The following is a 16,890-nucleotide window of genomic DNA, read 5'->3' as shown; positions in this document are numbered from 1 at the left end:
TTAATATGTAGAATTAAAGAAAAGTTCACACTTATTTTTTAAAAATTTTTAATGTTTTTATTCATTTTTGAGAGACAAAGATATACAGAGCACTAATGGGGGAAGGGCAGAGAGAGAGGGAGACACAGAATCCGAAGCAGACTCCAGGCTCTGAGCTGTCAGTACAGAGCCAGATGTGAGGCTGGAAACCATGAATCGTGAGATCATGACCTGAGCCGAAGTTGGACACTTAACTGACTGAGCCAGCCAGGCACCCTGAAAAGTCCACACTTATTAAAGTACAGTTGTAACAGTGGGGCTCAGAAGTGTGGCATGAACTACTCAGAGTTGTGAACTGAGGGAGGAAGGAGCTTTGACTGTAAATCGACCGAGATATTTCCAGTTCTCATGTGCTAGGTCAGTGGCTCTCAACCAAGGGTGATTTTGCCTTCAGAGAACACTTGACAAGATAAGGGAGAAAGTTTTGGTTGTCGTAACTAGGGAGGTGCCACTGGCACCTAGTGGGTTGAGGACAGGGATGGTGCCCCATATCATACAATGCACAGGATGGCCCCCACCACAGAGAATTATCTAGCACAGTGTCAACAGTGGAGAAGTTGAGAAACACCACTCTAGACCAGAACTTCTCCAACATTAATGTATTTATGAATCACTTGGGGATCCTGTTGAAATTCGGACTCTGATTCGGCAGGACATAGGTGGGGCTCAGAGATCCTGTAATTGTAACCATTTCTCAGTAGGTACTGATGGCCACCCATCTGGTCTGTGGACCCATCTTTGAGTAGTAAGGCTGTGGTTCAGTGTTTGAGTCAGGGGTAGGTATTTTTAGACCTTTCCTACCAAGAACTGGAGCTTTACCTCAGGTCTGAGGTTAGGTGGTCCAATGATGGACTCAGTAGGCGAGCTTGTGCATGCTCAAGTTTATACGTGTCTCTTGAGTATTTCCCTCGTGAGCTGTGCTGCCTTTGGGGAGAGATGATGCCAGATAGAAGAGATGTACAGGGCAAGGTATGGGGAGAGGGTGTAGAGCTTCCATTCCTTCTCCAGGCATGCCACTCTACCTGTCTCCATGTGTTCACCAACCTGAAAGCTCTCTGAACCATCCTTTTGGGTTTTATGGAAGCTTCATGATGTAGACGCGACTGATTATATCATTGGCTATTGGTGATTAGACTCAGTCTCCAGAGCCTCCTCCACCCCTGGAAGTCAGGGTTTGGGATGTAAAGGTTCAGTCTTCTAATCACATGCTGAGTCCTCCACAGCAGCCCCTCTCCTTAGATGCTTTACCAAAGTCACTCCACTAATCTAATAGAAGATATATATATTTTTGAGTTTATTTATTTATTTTGAGAGAGAGAGAGAGAGAGAGAGAGAGAGAGAGAGCGCACATGCACATATGAGAGGGAGAGGGGCAGACAGAGAGAGAGAGCAACAGAAACCCAACTGTCAGTGCAGAGCCCAACGCGAAGCTCAAACTCACAAACTGTGAGATCATGACCTGAGCTGAGATCAAGAGTCGGATGCTTAACAAACTTACCCACCCAGGTTCCCACCTGACAGAAGACATCTTTATGACTCTCATCACTTAGGAAGTTGGAAGAATTTTATTATCTCTGTGTCAAAATGGGGATGATGGCCACATAGATATATTTTTATTACATATCGTGTCACACTTATAAATGTAGTCCTGGATGAAGCCTTGATGAGAGTTCTGTCACGATGCTTCCAGTTGTCAAATCTTGGCACAGTGGTTCTCAACCAGGCATGATTTTGTCCTTGGGGATATTTGGCCATGGGTGAAGGGATGTTGCCAAACACCTGTAACCCATAGGACAGCACCAAACACATATATTTATCCAGCCCCAAATGTCAGCAATGAGAAGATGGGAAATATTATTCCATTTTGTAGCTGTGATGCTGGGTGGTGCTCCCCTGGCTGGGGTCCTTTACTCTTATTCTAAGAAAGTTTCCTGCATACATGGGATCCCATCAGCTCAGGCCAATTATAAAGCATTTTCCACCTGTGCGTCTCACTTCTCAGTTGTCTCCTTATTCTTCTGTATGAACCTAGGAGTGTACCTTAGGTTTGCTGCTACCCAGAGCTCCCACTCAAGTGCAATAGCCTTGGTGATGTACACTGTGGTCATGCCCATCCCAAACCTTCGTCTACAGCCTGAGGAACAAAGACATAAAGGAAACCATCAAAACCCTAGAGGAGAAAGCAGGAAAAAACCTCTCTGACCTCAGCGACAGCAATTCCTTACTTGACACATCTCCAAAGGCAAGAGAATTAAAAGCAAAAATGAACTATTGGGACCTCATCAAGATAAAAACTTCTGCACTACAAAAGAAACAATCAACAAAACTGAAAGGCAACTGATGGAATGGGAAAAGATATTTGCAAATGACATATCGGACAAAAGGCTAGTTTCCAAAATCTATAAAGAACTCACCAAACTTCACACCCGAAAAACAAATAATCCAGTGAAGGAATGGGCAGAAGACATGAATAGGCACTTCTCTAAAGAAGACATCCAGATGGCCAACGGGCATATGAAAAGATGCTCAACGTCACTCCTCATCAGGGAAATACAAATCAAAACCACACTGAGATATCACCTCATGCTAGTCAGAGTGGCTAAAATGAACAAACCAGGAGACTATAGATGCTGGCGAGGATGTGGAAAAATGGGGACCCTCTTACACTGCCGGTGGGAATGCAAACTGGTGCAGTTACTCTGGAAAACAGTGTGGAGATTCCTCAAAACATGAAAAATAGATCTACCCTATGACCCAGCAATAGCACTGCTATGAATTTACCCAAGGGATACAGGAGTGCTGATGCATAGGGGCACTTGTACCCCAATGTTTATAGCAGCACTTTCAACAATAGCCAAATGATGGAAAGAGCCTAAATGTCCATCAACTGACGAATGGATAAAGAAATCGTGGTTTATGTACACAATGGAATCCTACTTGGCAATGAGAAAGAATGAAATCTGGCCATGTGCAGCAACGTGGATGGAACTGGAGAGTGTTATGCTAAGTGAAATAAGTCATACAGAGAAAGACAGATACCATATGTTTTCACTCTTATGTGGATCCTGAGAAACTTAACAGAAGACCATGGGGAAGGGGAAGGGAAACAAAAGAAAAGCTAGAGAGGGAGGGAGGCAAACCATCAGAGACTCTTAAAAAGTGAGAACAAACTGAGGGTTGATGGGGGGTGGGAGGGAGGGGAGGGTGGGTGATGGGTATTGAGGAGGGCACCTGTTGGGATGAGCACTGGGTGTTGTATGGAAACCAATTTGACAATAAATTTCATATTAAAAAAAACAAAGACATAAAGGAAACTCTAAATGTATTTTTCAGAGGAAGCCATAACAGGGCTATTTTTCAAGAAGTACCTGTGAGTGCAGGCTTAATTCTTTACAACCAAAAATTGTGATTCTTTAATCAGATCATGAAGGAACTTAATACCTCTATTTATACGCTGGAATTTCAATTTTTTTCTAAAGTTCTGCTACCTTATTGAATTTATTTATTTACTTTTAATTTATTATTTATTTATTTAATTTTAATTTATTGTTATATTTTTAAAATATAAATCCAAGTTAGTTAATATTAGTGAGATTGCATGGAATCATTTCATTGATTCCAAATCAATGATTTCAGGAATAGAATTTAGTGATTTATCACTTACATATTACACCCGGTGCTCATCCCAACAAGTGTCCTCATTAATGCCCATCACTCATTTAGCCCACCCCCCACCCCACCTCTCCTCCAGCAACCCTCAGTTTGTTCTCTGTATTTAAGACTCTCTTATGGTTTGTCTCCCTCTCTGTTTTTGTCTTATTTTTACTTCCCTTGCCCTATGTTCATCTGTTTTGTTTCTTTAATTCCACATATGAGTGAAATCAAATGATATTTATCTGACTGACTTATTTTGCTAAGCATAATACATTTTAGTTCCATGCATGTTGTTACAAATGGCAAGATCTCATTCTTTTTGATTCCAACTAATATCCCACATATATATATATATACCATTTCTTCTTTATCCATTCATGAGTTGATGGACATTTGGACTCTTTCCATACTTTGACTATTGTCGATAGTGCTGCTATAAAAACTTGGGTGTATGTGCCCCTCGAAACAGCATTTTTGAATCCTTTGGGTAAATTCCTAGTAGTGCAATTGCTGGGTTGTAGGGTAGTTCTTTTTTTATTTTTTGAGGAACCTCTATACATTTTCCAGAGTGGCTGCATCAGTTTGTATTCCCATCAGCAGCGTATAAGGGTTCCTCTTTCTCTGCACCATTGGCAACAACTGTTGTTGCCTAAGTTGTTCATTTTAGTCCTTCAGACAAATGTGAGGTATCTCATTGTGGTTTTGATTTGTATTTCCCTGATGATGGTTGATGTTGAGCATCTTTTCATGTGTCTGTTAGCCATCTGGATGTCTTCTTTGGAAAAGTGTCTATTGATGTCTTTGGCCCATTTCTTCCCTGGGATATTTGTTCTTAGGATGTTGAGTTTGATAAGTTCTTTACAGATTTTGGGTACTAACCCTTTATCTGCTTCGTCATTTGCAAATATCTTCTCTCATTCTGTTGGTTGCCTTTTAGTTTTGCCGATTGTTTCCTTCACGGTGCAGAAGCATTTTATCTTGATGGGGTCCCAATAGTTCATGTTTGCTTTTGTTTCCTTTGCCTTCAGAGACATGTCAAGTAAGAAGATGCTGCAGCTGAGATCAAAGAGGTTGTTGCTTGTTTTCTCCTGTAGGATTTTGATAGGTTCCTGTCTTATGTTTAAGTATCTTATCCATTTTGAATGTATTGTCATGTATGGTGTAAGAAAGTGGTCCAGGTTGATCCTTCTGCATGTTGCTGTCGAGTTTTCCCAACTCCATTTGCTGAAGATACTATCTGTTTTCCATTGGATATTCTTTCCTTATTTGTCAAGTATTAGTTGTTCATATGTTTCCAGGTCCATTTCTGAGTTCCCTGTTCTGTTCCATTGATCTATGTGTCTGTATTTGTGCCAGTACCATAGTGTCTTGATGGTTACAGATTTGTAATACAGCTTGACGTCTGGGATTGTGATGCCTCCAGCTTTCGTTTTCTTTTTCAGGATTGCTTTGGCTGTTCGGAATCTTTTCTGGTTCCATACAAATTTAGGATTGTCTATTCTAGCTCTGTGAAGAATGCTGGTATTATTTTGATAGGAACTGCATAGAATATGTAGATTGCTTTGGGTAGTATTGACACTTTAACAATATTTGTTCTCCTAATGTATGAGGATGGAATATTTTTCCTTTTTTTTGGTGTCTTCTTAATTCCTTGTATTTTTTTACCTCTTTTGGTTAGGTTTATTCCTAGGTATTATATGGCTTTGGTGTAATTGAAAATGGGATCTATTCCTTGATTTCTCTTTCTGTTGTTTCATTATTGGTGTATAGAAATTTAACCAATGGGTGCCTGGCTGGCTCTGTCAGTTAAGCATCCAACTTCAGCTCAGGTCATGATCTTGCAGTTCACGAGTTTGAGCCCACATCGGGCTCTGTGCTGACAGCTCAGAGCCTGGATCCTGCTTCGGATTCTCTGTCTCCCTTTCTCTCTACCCTTCCCCTCCTCATGCTCTTTTTCTCTCTCAGAAAAAACAATTAAAAAAAGAAATGCAACCGATTGCTGTACATTGATTTAGTATCCTGGAATTTTGCTGAATTTGTGTATCAGTTTGAGCAGCTTTTTGGTGGAATCTTTTGGGCTTTCCACTTAGAGTATCATGTTGTCTACAAAGAGTAACAATTTGACTTCTCCTTGTTGATATGGATGCCTTTTATTTCTTTGTTTTGTCTGACTGCTGAGGCTAAGACTTCCAACACTATGTTGAATAACAGTAGTGAGAGTGGACATCCTTGTCGTATTCCTGACTTTAGGGGGAAAGGTTTCTGTTTTTGAGGATGATATTAACGGTGGGTCTTTCATATATGGCCCTTATGATCTTGAGGTATGATCCTTCTATCCCCACTTTCTTGAGGGTTTTTATCAAGCAAGGATCCTGTATTTTGTCAAATTCTTTTTCAGCACCTATTAAGAAGATCATGTGGTTTTTATCCTTTCTTTTATTGATGTGATGTATCACATTGGTTGATTTGTGGATATTGAACCAGCCCTGCATTCGAGGAATAAATCCCACTTGATCATGGTGAATAATTCTTTTAATGTATTGTTGGACCTGGTTGGCTAGTATCTCGTTGAGAATTTGCATCCATATTCATCAGAGAAATTGGTCTGTAGTTATTTTTTAGTGGGGTCTTTGTCTGGTTTTGGAATCAAGGTAATGCTGGCCTTGCAGAATGAGTTTGGAAGTTTTCCTCCCATTTCTATTTTTTTGGAATAGCTTCACAAGAATAGGCATTAACTTTTCTTTAAATATTTGTAGCATTCCACTGGAAAGCCATCCAGCTCTGGACTTTGGTTTGTTGGGAGATTTTTCATTAGTGATTCAATTTCTTCATACTGATTATGGGTCTGTTGAAGTTTTATATTTCTTCCTGTTTCAGTATTGGTAGTTTATATGTTTCTAGGAACTTGTCTATTTCTTCCAGATTGTCCAATTTGTTGCCATATATTTGCTTATAATATTCTCTTATTATTGTTTGTATTTCTGCAGTGTTGGTTTTGATCTCCCCTCTTTCATTTTTTATTTTATTTATTTGGGTCCTTTTCTTTTTTTGATCCATCTGGTTAGTGGTGTATCAATTTTGTTAATTTGTTGAAAGAACCGTCTCCTGGTTTCATTGATCTGTTCTATTGTGGTTTTTTTTTTTTGTTTGTTTTGATTTTGATATCATTGATTTCTACTCTATATTATTTCCTTTTTTTCTGCTGGTTTTGGGCTTTATTTGCTGTTCCTTTTCCAGCCCTTTTAGGTGTAAGTTTAGGTTGTGTGCTTGAAACTTTTCTTCCTTCTTTAGGAAGGCATGGATTGCTATATAGTTTCCTCTTATGTTTGCCTTTGTTCCATCCCAGAGGTTTTGACCTGTTGTGTTTCATTTTCATTGAGTTCCATGTACTTTTTTATTTCCTCTTTAATTTCTTGGTTAACCCATTCATTCTTTTTAGGATGTTCTTTCATCTCAGTGTTTTCATGGTCTTTACAATTTTTTTGTGTTTGATTTCAAGCTTCATAGTGTTGTGGTCTGAAAATATGCAAGGTATGATCTTGATCTTTCTGTACTTGTTGAGGGCTGTTTTGTGACCAAGGATGTGATCTATTCTTGAGAATGTTCCATGTGCACTTGAGAAGACTGTCTGTGTATTCTGCTGCTTTAGGATGAAATGTTCTGAATATATCTGTTAAGTCCATCTGATTCGGTGTCATTCAAAGCCATTGTTTCCTTGTTGATTTTTCTGCTTACATAATATATTCATTGATCTAAATGGGTTGTTGAAATCCCCTACTATTATGGTATTCTTACCAATGAGTTTCTTTCTGTTTGTGATTAATTGATTTATATATGTGGTTTCTTCCACTTTGGGGGCATAAATATTTACAATTGTTGTATCTTCTTGGTGGATACAGTCCTGAATTATGATATCCATCATTTCTTGTTACAGTCTTTACTTTAAAATCTAGTTTGTATGACATGAGTATGGCTACTCCAGCTTTCTTTTGATGACCATTAGCACGATAGATGGTTCTCCATCTCCTTAATTTCAATCTGCAGGTGTCTTTGGGTCTAAAACAAGTCTCTTTTAAGCAGCATATATGGTCTTGGTTTCTTATTCATTCTGGTACCCAATGTCTTTTGATTGGAGCATTTAGTCCATTGACATTTAGAGTGAGTACTGAAAGATGTGATTTTAGTGCCATTCTCTTGCCTGTAGAGTTGGTGTTTTTCTAGTGAGCTTTTCTGGTCTTTTCTAGACTTTGTTACTTTTAATCATTTTGTTTTCTTTTGTCTTTTATTCACTCAAGAGTTCCCTTTAAAATTTCCTGCAGTGCTGTTTTAGTGGCCACGAACTCCGTTAGTTTTTTTTTTTTCTGGCAAACTCTTTCTCTCTCCTATTTTGAATGGTTGCCTGACTGGGTAAATAATTTTTGGCTGCATAATTTTCTGATTCAGCATATTGCATATTTACTGCCACTCCTTTCTGAACTGCCACGTCTCTGTGGGTAGGTCTGCTGTGAACCTGATATGTCTTCCCTTATAGGTTAAGGATTTTTTTTTTTTTTTTACCTTGCTGCTTTCATGATTCTTTCCGTGTCTATGTATTTTTTGAATTTGACTATGATATGCCTTGTTGATGTTCAGTTTTTGTGGAATCTAACAGGAGTTCACTGTGCTTCTTGGATTTTAATGTCTGTGTTCTCCCCCAGATTAGGGAAGTTTTCCATTATAATTTACTCACGTAAATCTTCTGCCCCCCTTTTCTCTCTCTTCATCTTTTGGGACTCCTATGATTCAGATGGTATTCCTTTTTAATAAGTCACTGAGTTCTCTAAGTCTTGAATCATGAACTTTTGCCTTTGTTTCCCTCCTTTTTTTCTGATTCATTATTCTCCATAATTTTATCTTCTATATCACTCATTCAGTGTTCTGCTTCATCCATCCTTGCCATCATGGCATCCGTTTGAAATTGCATCTTGATTATAGCATTTTAATTTCATCCTGTCTGGATTTTATTCTTGTATCTCCACAGAAACTGATTCTATGATTATTTCAACTGCAGCTAGCATTCTTATTATCATGGTTCTAAATTCTAGTTTTAACCTCTTGCTTATATCTGTATTGTTCAAGCACCTTGCTGTCATTTCTTCCTGTTCTTTTTTTGGGGTGAATTCCTTCATTTTGTTATTTTGGAGGGAGAAAAATATGAATAAAATTTAAAAAGTTAAAAACAGAACAAAAAATCATAAAGGAAGGTAGTTAAGTGTGTTTTGGTCTGTTTGTTGAAACTAGCTTGATTGAATAGAGAAAAAAGGGAAAGAAAAAAAGTAAGAAAAGAATGGAAACTAAAGAAATTTATATAAAAATAGTCAGTTAAATAAAGAAAATGAAATAGAGTAAAAAGTTAAAAAAATAAGTAATAAAGATAATTTTTTCTCTTTCTGTATCCATGAAAGAAAGAGAAAACAATTTAAACAACAGAAGCAAAGGAAATGAACCAAAAAATGAACCAGCAAACAGAATGCAACCCATGTGAAGTTATGTCCGATTTCCCCTAGAAGTGAAACTAAGGAGCCCTCTACAGTCTATACTCTAAGCAGTGGAGTGACTTGTTCTGGTCTTCTATGGGATGTGCTTGGAGGGCACCATTTGGTGGGGCTTGATGTAATGCCTTCTATTGCCAGTAGGTAGTGTTGCTTAGCTTACTGGAGTGGATCCATGTGCCTGCACAGGGGAGGTGGAAATGGGTTCACCCAGCTCCCTACCAACTTTATGCTCTCATCAACCTGGGATCGAGCACCCCTCCTTTGTCTCAGGTCTCCATCCACTCCCCACCTCTACGCTGTCTGTGTCCAAGCTGTCTGCCTGTCGGGCAACACCTTCCTCTAGAGTTTTATCTCAGAGGTGGTTGTGTTTCAAATCCCCACACCTCAGAAACCCCTGCAGCTTGGACCCGGGTGAAATCTCTGAGGGAGGATCTTGCTGACAAATGGGTGGGTGTTAGCTTGCCCCAGAAAATGTTCATTTGATTGCACAGCAGCAGAGGTTCAGAGATGATGGTAAATCGCAACACACAGCCAGTGCCAGGTTTCACTGCACTCTGGCATCTTTGTCCTAATACCAGCAAACGTGGCTGCTCCCCATGGTCCGCTGGGACTTTTGCCTGTGGGGAGGCCATATGGCCTCTACTAAATGGCCTCCCAGCAGGGGAACTTCTTCTCCCCATGTGTCACACAGACCCTTCAGACCCTGCTCCTTGCTCCTGGGGATTCAACCTATTTCCTTACCAGAGCACTGCCAGGAACTGAGCTCCAAAACTTCAGACTCTGTGCTCCAATGTTTATAGAATCTGGTGGTATTGAAACCCTTTCCTTTCTCCCTGCCAATGTTTTTGGGGAACAGATTTCTTGTTCATTCCCCTGCGAGTGTTGTCATTCTTGCTCCCCAGCTACTTTCAGGGGAGTGCTTTTCCTGCATTCTCCTCCTTTCTCTCTCTGTCCCCTCTCTGCAAAAACAGCTCTCTACCTCCTGTGGCTTTTCTCTCCCCAAGTTCACCTTTCTGCACCAGGTACCTGCCAAGTTCTGTGGCACAAGTTATGCAGAACATTATGTTAATCTTCAGGTCAATTTCCTGTGTTTGAAATGGTTTGGTGCTGATCTAGCTGCGTTTCAGGGACAAGACAAGCTCAGGATCTCCATGCTGCTCTGCCATCTTGATCCCTTCCACTCTCCAAATCAATTTAAAAATTTCTTCCTACTTACTGTGGATTTTTAATGTCATCTGCCCTTATGCAAGGGGAGCTGATGAGAGCATTGAGAGGCTTAAACTTGGTTCCCTCATATAATTCTACTGACAATGTTTGTATGAGATTCCTCCTGCCGCTGTAAAACATCGCTATGCTAGCTGCTTAAAACAAACACATACACACTCTTACAGTTCTGGAGTCAGAAGGTTGGAAGGAGTCTCGTTGGGATAATGGCAAGATGTCCGCAGGGTTGAGTTCCTTCTAGAGGCTCTGGGGAGAATCTCTTTCCTTTCCATTTCCAGTCTCTGTCGCTGGTCACCTGCAGTTCTTGGTTCATGGCTCTTCCTCCGCTTTCAGAGCCAGCAGGGTAGCATTTTCAAAGTCTCTGTGACACCAACTCTTTTGTCTCCCTCCTCAACATTTGGGAGACCATCACCTATCCCTAACACAAGATCACCTCCTTGCTAATCAAAGAGTGGTCCACAGACCCGGACCCACACATTAGCATCACCCAGGAGCTTGCTAGAAATGCCGAATCTCTGGGCCACCCAGGATGTGTGATCAGATTCTGCTTTTGGAGGGGGATCTGTGTGGATTCACAGGCACACTGAAGCTGGAGAAATGCTGGTCTGGATGGGTTTCTCACCTTTTGTGGTTGACATTTGTGGCAGGATAATATTTTGTGGGTGCTTTCCTGGGGTTGTGTGTGTTTAGCAACATCCCTTCAGACATTGCCAGACATCCTCAGGGAAAATTCATTTCTGGCTGGGAACCACTGCCCCAGTTGGAGAACTAGAAACATACTGACAGAATCGAACTCAAAGCAACCACATACTCAGATATTAATTTGGACAGATGACTACACACCACCATGCACAATTTCTATAATGTAGAATGGAGTTCTTAAATGTGCTTCCTTGGGGATAAAATGTTTGCAAAAATTAAATGAAACAATCCCTATGAAAAGTTAAGCCCACACTGTAGTACATTAAAAAGATGTAAATCTATCTGTTATCATTAACATCATTTTATAAGAAGGGACCAAATGCCAGCTTTTAACGTTTGATAAAGTAAAAAATTTGTAATCGTGACGGCCAAAATGTCTTGAAGCCAATGTATATAATGCCCAAGGTTTATTATCAGAAGAACCCAGTTCTCTCCCTTATTAAAAAGAATAGACATTGTGTCACCTGGGTGGTTTAGTCGGTTGAGCATCTGACTCTTGACTTTGGCTTAGGTCATGATCTCATGGTTCATGAGATCGAGCTCCTTGTTGGGCTCTGCATTCAGAATGGAGCTTGCTTGGGATTCTCTCTCTCCCCCTCTCGTTTCCCCTCTCCAGCATGCTCGCTCTCTCTCTCTCTCTCTCTCTCTCTCAAAAAAAAGTTGTTAGACACTGGAAATAACAGAGTTGGGTCCCAAGATAAGTTAATGATTTGATAACACACCCAGTCCAGGGGGTTCCTCTGTCTTAGACTTGGAGAAAAGTGTAACTCAGAGTTGAGATAACATAGTGGAAGATTTACACAGCAGGAGGGGGCAGGTTATGGGAAAATGAGTGAAATATTCTTTATGTATTCACTTGATCTTTAACTGGGATTACCAGGAAAAGAAAATCCTTTATGTCCAGAGCAGTTTTCCACTTGGGAATCATGTGCTTAGAGGTTGGAGTCACAAGAGGGAAATGTGCCTAATGAGTAAATATAGGGAGCTGTAAATACCTTCTGGTTCCTGTCTGTCAGCCTGTGTGACCTTTGACAGGAAGGGGCATGATTTTTGTCTGTTTGCTCTGAGTCCTAATTCTGGCTGGGGACTGATGCTTCACTGCCTCCCCGCTGCCTCAGCTGAGGACAGTACTTTAGATCCTATCATCTTCGTCCAGGGAGGAATTCAGACTTCCACAAGGAGACCTTCCTATCAAATACCCCAGCCTGGTGAGTTGAACACCCCAGTGCCCCATGGATGAGAGGGTCAGAGAGAACGGAAGCCGAGAACATTAACCCATCATCACCTGAGAGCCAATTCAACTTATCCCAGAGCAAGTGATCACTGTGTTTATTTGCTTACCTAATTAGGGTATTTATTCAATGGTATTCAGTGGTATTTATGTCACTTTCACAAGAGTGAATGCTACTAACACTTTAATGGTCTTTTATATTCTTTATGATTAAATTGCTATTATAGCAATGCTAGAAAAATATGTTGAGATTGTCAAATTCTAATCAGGTGTGATTATGTTCCCTGGGGTACACTCATCAAGGTCTGGAGACAGCTTTGCCTGTCACACTGGAGAGGGGTGCACGGAGGTCAGGGATGCTCTGAACATCTTACAGTGCACAGGATGCTCCCCACCACAGGGCAGGCTCTGGGCAGGATGCCCATAGTGCAGAGACTGGGAAACCCTGAGTTAAAGAATATCAATTATTATAACACAGCTACCTTTGGGTTCTTCTTTAGTCTTGTAATACTTACTTTCCTGCCAGCAAATTCAGAGTAACCCTTTGGCTACCAGTTTAACAGTTTTAACCAAACACAATGTAACAGCTCTGTACATTTTTCCCCTAGGCTTCTGGGTGAAAAAGACATTTCCCAGGGCCTAATATCTTCCCAGGGGAATTCTACCCAACATTTAAAGAAGAGTTAATACCTATTCTTTTGAAGCAGTTCTAAAAATAGAAATGGAAGGAAAACTTTCAAAGTTATTCTATGAAGCCAGCATTACCTTGATTCCAAAACCAAACAGGAACCCCACTAAAAATGAGAATTACAGACCAGTCTCCCTTATGAACATGGAAGCAAAAATGTTCAACAAGATACTAACAAACCAAATCCAACAATTCATTAAAAGAGTTATTCACCACGATCACTTGGGATTTATTTCTGGGCTGCAAGCGTGGTTCAATACCCACAAATAAATGTGATGTAATACATCACATTAATGAAAGAAAGAATAAGAACCACATGATCCTCTCAGTAGATGCAGAAAAAACATTTGACAAAATACAGCATCCCTTCTTGATAAAAAGCCACGAGAAAGTAGGGATAGAAGGAACATATTTCAAGATTATAAAGGCCATACACAAAAGACCCACAGAATATCATCCTCAGTGGGGAAAAACTGAGAATTTCCCCCCTAAGGTAAGGAACATGACAGGGATGTCCACTCACCACTGTTATTCAACAGAGTGTTGGAAGTCCTAGCCTCAGCAATCAGATAACACAAAGAAATAAAAGGCATCAAAATTGGCAAGGATGAAGTCAAACTTTTACTCTTCGCAGATGACATGATACTCTGCATGGAAAACCTGAAAGCCTCACCTAACCCAGAAAACTGCTAGAACTGATGCATGAATTCAGCAAAGTTGCAAGATATAAAATCAATGTACAGAAATTGGTTTCAGTTCTATATGCTAATATTGAAGCAGCAGAAAGACAAATTAAGGAATCAATCCCATTACAATTGCACCAAAAAATATAAATAAATAAAATATATAGGAATAAACTACCCAAAGAGGTAAAAGATCTGTATGCTGAAACTATAGAAAATTTATGAAAGAAATCAAAGAAGACACAAAGAAATAGAAAAAACATTCCATGTTCATGGGTTGGAAAAGAAATATTGTTAAAATGCCAATACTACCCAAAGCAATCTACACATTCACTATCAAAATAACACCAGCATTTGGGGCGCCTGGGTGGCTCGGTCAGTTAAGTGTCTGACTTCGGCTCAGGTCATGATTTCACAGCTTATAGGTTTGAGCCCCATGTTGGTCTCTGTGCTGACAGCTCGGAGCCTGTTTCAGATTCTGTGTCTCCCTCTCTCTCTGACCTTCCCCCACTCACACTCTGTCTCTCTCTCTTTAAAAAAATAAACACTAAAAAAATTTCAAAAAAAATTCAAAATAACACCAGAATTCTTCACAGAGCTAGAACAAACACTTTAAAAATTTGTATGAAACCAGAAAAGACCCAAATAGACAAAGCAATCTTGAAAAAGAAAAACAAAGCAGGAGGCATCACAATTCTGGACTTCAAGCTATATGACAAAGCTGTAATAATGAAGACAGTATGGTACTGGCACAAACACAGACACATAGATCAGTGGAACAGAATAGAGAACCCAGAAATGGACCCACAAATGTATGGTCAGCTAATGTTTGACAAAGCAGGAAAGAATATCCAATGGAAAAAACAAGGTCTCTTCAGCAAATGGTGTTGGGAAAACTGGACAGTGGCATACAGAAGAATGAACCTGGACCATGTTCTTAACCACACACACACACACACACACACACACACACCCTCAAAATGGATGGCAGACCTAAATGTAAGACAGGAAACCATCAAAATCCCAGAGGAGAAAACAGATAGCAACCTCTTTGACCTTGGCCGCAGCAATTTCTTACTAGACCCTTTTCTGGAGAGGGAAGGGTAACAAAAGCAAAAATGAACTATTGGGACCTCATCAAGATAAAAAGCTTTTGCACAGTGAGGGAAACAATCAGGAAAACTAAATGGCAACTGACAGAATAGAGAAGATATTTATTTGCAAATGACATATTGGATAAAGGGTTAGTATCCAAAATCTACAAAAAACTTAACAAACTCAACACCCAATAAACAAATAATCCAGTGAAGGAGTGGACAAAAAACATGAGCAGATACTTTTCCAAAGAAGACATCCCAATGACTAACAGGCACATGAAAAGATGCTCAGCATCACTCATCATCAGGAAAACAGAAATCAAAATCACAACGTGTTGCACTGCTGATACAAATGCAACCTGGTGCAGCCACTCTGGAAAACGGTATGGAGATCGCTCAAAACATTAAAAATAGAGATACCCTCTGATCCAGAAATTGCGCAACTAGGTATTTATCCAAAAGATACAAAAATGCTGATTCAAAGGGCACATGTACCCCAATGTTTATAGCAGCACTATCAACAATAGCCAAATTTTAGAAAGAACCCAAATATCCATCAACTGATGAACGGATAAAGATTTATGTATACATACAGTGCACACACACACACACACACACACAGTGGAATATTACTCAGCAATCAAAAGGAATGAAATCTTGCCAGTTGCAACAATATGGATGGACTAGAGTGTATTATGCTAAGTAAAATAAGTCAGAAAAGACAGATATCATATGATTTCACTTATATGTGGAATTTAAGATGAACAAAACATGAACATAGGGCAGGGGAAGGAAAAATAAGATAAAAACGGACAGAGAGGCAAACTGTAAGAGATAAATAAAGAGAAGAAACTGAGGGTTGCTAGAGAGGTGTTTGGGGTGGGGGGATGGGCTAAATGGGTGATGGGCATTAAGGAGGGCACTTGTGGGGAGCAATGAGAGTTGTATGTAAGTGATGAATCACTGGGTTCTCTTCTTGAAACTAATACTGCACTGTGTGTTAACGAACTGAACTTAAATACATTTTTTAAAAGGAAAAATACTGTACTCTTTGGCTTTGTGATAGTTTAGCCAAAACAATGAGGAATTTCATATTTAGATCACAAGTTATTTAGATCATAAGAACTGTCATGTATTCCTTCATGATGAGTGTTTATTAATGATAAGAGACATATTTATATTTTCTGCAGCATAGACTAGCTGAGCACACTAAAGGAATTCTATGATTTAATTTTTACAAAAGTACAACCTATGAAGTAGTACTTTCATGAGCTCCATATTGTAAAAATGGGGCTCACAGGATTTTCTTGCTCTGTTCAAAGGCATAAACCAAGTAGGGATGTAGTCTTAATTGGAATTATGTCAGGATGCTTCCTGTTCTGAAACTCTGGGAAGTGGTTCTCGACCAGAGTTGTCGCTCTGCGGATATTTGTCCATGTCTGAAGGGATTCTGCTGAATACCTTCATCCACAGGACAGCACCCAACAAAAAGAATTTTCTAGTTTCAAGGGTCAATGGTGAGAAGGTGAGAAAACCTGCTCATCACTAAGGCTTCTCCAACCTCACTGTGCACACAATTCACCAGGGACTGTAGCTAAAATGCAAATTCTGATTTATCAGGGCTCCAGGGGCCTAGCAACTCTGCTTCTCTAAGAAGCTCCCTCATGGTGTTGATGCTACAGGTCTTGGTCTGTGGGGCACAGTCTGAGAGCAAAGTTGTGCTTCTGTGTTAGAAGAAATTTAAATTAGAATTAAAGTTGTTAAGATGGCAACACTACTGAAAAAATCTACAGATTGAATGTCATTATGGAAATAACAAATGGGGGGGGTTGGGGAAAATTTTTTAAGCCCATCCTAAAATTAAATTTAAAACTTAAAATTTCAAAGCAGGAACACAGGATGCCATCCCATTTATTTATGTCTTCTTTAATTTCTTTCAGCAATATTTTATAGTTTTTATTTATAAGTGTTTTGCTTGTAACAGGTTAACCCATCATTCACCCCAGCAAATAAATGCCCTTAAACATTGCCACTGGTA

This window comes from Panthera onca, chromosome A2 (genome assembly GCF_046562875.1).
Source record: "Panthera onca isolate mPanOnc1 chromosome A2, mPanOnc1 haplotype 2, whole genome shotgun sequence".
NCBI lineage: Eukaryota > Metazoa > Chordata > Mammalia > Carnivora > Felidae > Panthera > Panthera onca.
The sequence above is the reverse complement of the archived record's forward strand: the minus strand, read 5'-3'. Positions refer to the sequence as shown.